Source organism: Oncorhynchus gorbuscha, linkage group LG15, assembly GCF_021184085.1.
Source record: "Oncorhynchus gorbuscha isolate QuinsamMale2020 ecotype Even-year linkage group LG15, OgorEven_v1.0, whole genome shotgun sequence".
Taxonomy (NCBI): Eukaryota; Metazoa; Chordata; class Actinopteri; order Salmoniformes; family Salmonidae; genus Oncorhynchus; species Oncorhynchus gorbuscha.
The window spans coordinates 80,381,946-80,386,615 of record NC_060187.1 but is presented as its reverse complement, the minus strand read 5'-3'; positions in this window follow the sequence as shown (position 1 = coordinate 80,386,615).

Genomic DNA, 4,670 nt, shown 5'->3' with positions numbered 1-4,670 from the left:
CTGCATGTTAATGGTCTGATTTAAGAGTTAGTAAACGTAACTAACCGGATATGACTAACCTAGCAATGAGGACTAGCAGATAGTAGCTGTGTGGACTGCATGTTAATGGTCTGATTTAAGAGTTAGTAAACGTAACTAACCGGATATAACTAACCTAGCAATGAGGACTAGCAGATAGTAGCTGTGTGGACTGCATGTTAATGGTCTGATTTAAGAGTTAGTAAACGTAACTAACCGGATATAACTAACCTAGCAATGAGGACTAGCAGATAGTAGCTGTGTGGACTGCATGTTAATGGTCTGATTTAAGAGTTAGTAAACGTAACTAACCGGATATAACTAACCTAGCAATGAGGACTAGCAGATAGTAGCTGTGTGGACTGCATGTTAATGGTCTGATTTAAGAGTTAGTAAACGTAACTAACCGGATAATTCACTGCCTGGTCTCCATAAAGACATGGTGTCAGAATTAAAGAACTCAGATGATTAGTGAGGAAAATGTCACAATTCAACCCACCAGAGCAGTCCGTCATCAGGGCCTATCTGGAGCGTTTTCCAGTTGAGTGGCATTGAAACTGGAAAAGGAGATTGGTGTAGTGCAGGTGAATTCACAACTTTATGCAATGGGGAAAGATGCAGATATGATCTACAATGCATTCTCCTTTGATGACTTTAATGAATAATTTGACTATGATGTGGTGATTGAAAAACGGAATGAACATTTTGTGCCACAGCGCATTCAGAAAGGGGGAGAGTCAGTGGAACATTTTGTGCCACAGCGCATTCAGAAAGGGGGAGAGTCAGTGGAATATTTTGTGCCACAGCGCATTCAGAAAGGGGGAGAGTCAGTGGAATATTTTGTGCCACAGCGCATTCAGAAAGGGGGAGAGTCAGTGGAACATTTTGTGCCACAGCGCATTCAGAAAGGGGGAGAGTCAGTGGAACATTTTGTGCCACAGCGCATTCAGAAAGGGGGAGAGTCAGTGGAATATTTTGTGCCACAGCGCATTCAGAAAGGGGGAGAGTCAGTGGAATATTTTGTGCCACAGCGCATTCATAAAGGGGGAGAGTCAGTGGAATATTTTGTGCCACAGCGCATTCAGAAAGGGGGAGAGTCAGTGGAATATTTTGTGCCACAGCGCATTCAGAAAGGGGGAGAGTCAGTGGAATATTTTGTGCCACAGCGCATTCAGAAAGGGGGAGAGTCAGTGGAATATTTTGTGAGGAATCTGTATGAGCTAGCTGAATACTGCGAGTTTGGAACTACAAAGGACGAACAAATAAGGGACAGGATTGTGATTGGCATGATGGAATTGTGATTGGCATGATGGACAGTGATGTTTCAGAAAAGCTACAGCTGGAGCCAGACTTGACACTGGAGAGGGCAACACAAATCCTGCGCCATTCAGAGCAGATCAGCGTCCACTTCGCTAGAAAGGTGAAGTCATGCAGGTTCTGTCATGCAGGTTCTGTACAGAGAACAAAACAACTCAAAAGAGAGAACCATTTGTCATGACTCCTTTACCTAAGGGTCCGTGGCTGAAGATCGCAGCCGACCTGTGTGAGCTAGAGGGCAAGAAATACCTCATAGTGGTGACTACTATTCTAGGGGCATTAGAAATACCACATAGTGGTGACTACTATTCTAGGGACATTAGAAATACCACATAGTGGTGACTACTATTCTAGGGACATTAGAAATACCACATAGTGGTGAATACTATTCTAGGGACATTAGAAATACCACATAGTGGTGACTACTATTCTAGGGACATTAGAAATACCACAGTGGTGGACTACTATTCTAGGGACATTAGAAATACCACATAGTGGTGACTACTATTCTAGGGACATTAGAAATACCACATAGTGGTGACTACTATTCTAGGGACATTAGAAATACCTCATAGTGGTGACTACTATTCTAGGGACATTAGAAATACCACATAGTGGTGATTACTATTCTAGGGACATTATAAATACCACAGAGTGGTGATTACTATTCTAGGGACATAGAAATACAACATAGTGGTGACTACTATTCTAGGGACATAGAAATACCACATAGTGGTGACTACTATTCTAGGGACATATAAATACCACATAGTGGTGACTACTATTCTAGGGACATATAAATACCACATAGTGGTGACTACTATTCTAGGGACATAGAAATACAACATAACATAGTGGTGACTACTATTCTAGGGACATTAGAAATACCACATTTATTTATTTTTATTTGACCTTTATTTAACTAGGCAAGTCAGTTAAGAACAAATTCTTATTTTCAATGCCGGCCTAGGAACAGTGGGTTAACTGCCTGTTCAGGGGCAGAACGACAGATTTGTGCCTTGTCAGCTCGGGGATTCGAACTTGCAAGTTTGGGTTAATTGGGGCGGCAGGGTAGCCTAGTGGTTAGAGCATTGGACTAGGTAACCGAAAGGTTGCAAGTTCAAATCCCCAAGCTGACAAGGTAAATATATGTCGTTCTGCCCCTGAACAGGCAGTCAACCCACTGTCATAGGCTCTCATTGAAAATAAGAATTTGTTCTTAACTGACTTGCCTAGTTAAATAATGGATAAAAACATTGCCAGATAATTCACTGCCTGACCTCCATAATGACAGAGAGAGAGAGGCAGATGTCACACCATGTTATGATAAGGTTATGCTCCAAGCTTTATTTGGAGAGAGGCAGATGGCACACCATGTTATGATAAGGTTATGCTCCAAGCTTTATTTGGAGAGAGGCAGATGGCACACCATGTTATGATAAGGTTATGCTCCAAGCTTTATTTGGAGAGAGGCAGATGGCACACCATGTTATGATAAGGTTATGCTCCAAGCTTTATTTGGAGAGAGGCAGATGGCACACCATGTTATGATAAGGTTATGCTCCAAGCTTTATTTGGAGAGAGGCAGATGGCACACCATGTTATGATAAGGTTATGCTCCAAGCTTTATTTGGAGAGAGGCAGATGTCACACCATGTTATGATAAGGTTATGCTCCAAGCTTTATTTGGAGAGAGGCAGATGTCACACCATGTTATGATAAGGTTATGCTCCAAGCTTTATTTGGAGAGAGGCAGATGTCACACCATGTTATGATAAGGTTATGCTCCAAGCTTTATTTGGAGAGAGGCAGATGTCACACCATGTTATGATAAGGTTATGCTCCAAGCTTTATTTGGAGAGAGGCAGATGGCACACCATGTTATGATAAGGTTATGCTCCAAGCTTTATTTGGAGAGAGGCAGATGGCACACCATGTTATGATAAGGTTATGCTCCAAGCTTTATTTGGAGAGAGGCAGATGGCACACCATGTTATGATAAGGTTATGCTCCAAGCTTTATTTGAGAGAGGCAGATGGCACACCATGTTATGATAAGGTTATGCTCCAAGCTTTATTTGGAGAGAGGCAGATGGCATACCATGTTATGATAAGGTTATGCTCCAAGCTTTATTTGGAGAGAGGCAGATGGCACACCATGTTATGATAAGGTTATGCTCCAAGCTTTATTTGGAGAGAGGCAGATGTCACACCATGTTATGATAAGGTTATGCTCCAAGCTTTATTTGGAGAGAGGCAGATGGCACACCATGTTATGATAAGGTTATGCTCCAAGCTTTATTTGGAGAGAGGCAGATGGCACACCATGTTATGATAAGGTTATGCTCCAAGCTTTATTTGGAGAGAGGCAGATGGCACACCATGTTATGATAAGGTTATGCTCCAAGCTTTATTTGGAGAGAGGCAGATGGCACACCATGTTATGATAAGGTTATGCTCCAAGCTTTATTTGGAGAGAGGCAGATGTCACACCATGTTATGATAAGGTTATGCTCCAAGCTTTATTTGGAGAGAGGCAGATGGCACACCATGTTATGATAAGGTTATGCTCCAAGCTTTATTTGAGAGAGGCAGATGGCACACCATGTTATGATAAGGTTATGCTCCAAGCTTTATTTGGAGAGAGGCAGATGGCACACCATGTTATGATAAGGTTATGCTCCAAGCTTTATTTGGAGAGAGGCAGATGGCACACCATGTTATGATAAGGTTATGCTCCAAGCTTTATTTGGAGAGAGGCAGATGTCACACCATGTTATGATAAGGTTATGCTCCAAGCTTTATTTGGAGAGAGGCAGATGTCACACCATGTTATGATAAGGTTATGCTCCAAGCTTTATTTGGAGAGAGGCAGATGTCACACCATGTTATGATAAGGTTATGCTCCAAGCTTTATTTGGAGAGAGGCAGATGTCACACCATGTTATGATAAGGTTATGCTCCAAGCTTTATTTGGAGAGAGGCAGATGGCACACCATGTTATGATAAGGTTATGCTCCAAGCTTTATTTGGAGAGAGGCAGATGGCACACCATGTTATGATAAGGTTATGCTCCAAGCTTTATTTGGAGAGAGGCAGATGGCACACCATGTTATGATAAGGTTATGCTCCAAGCTTTATTTGGAGAGAGGCAGATGGCACACCATGTTATGATAAGGTTATGCTCCAAGCTTTATTTGGAGAGAGGCAGATGGCACACCATGTTATGATAAGGTTATGCTCCAAGCTTTATTTGGAGAGAGGCAGATGGCACACCATGTTATGATAAGGTTATGCTCCAAGCTTTATTTGGAGAGAGGCAGATGGCACACCATG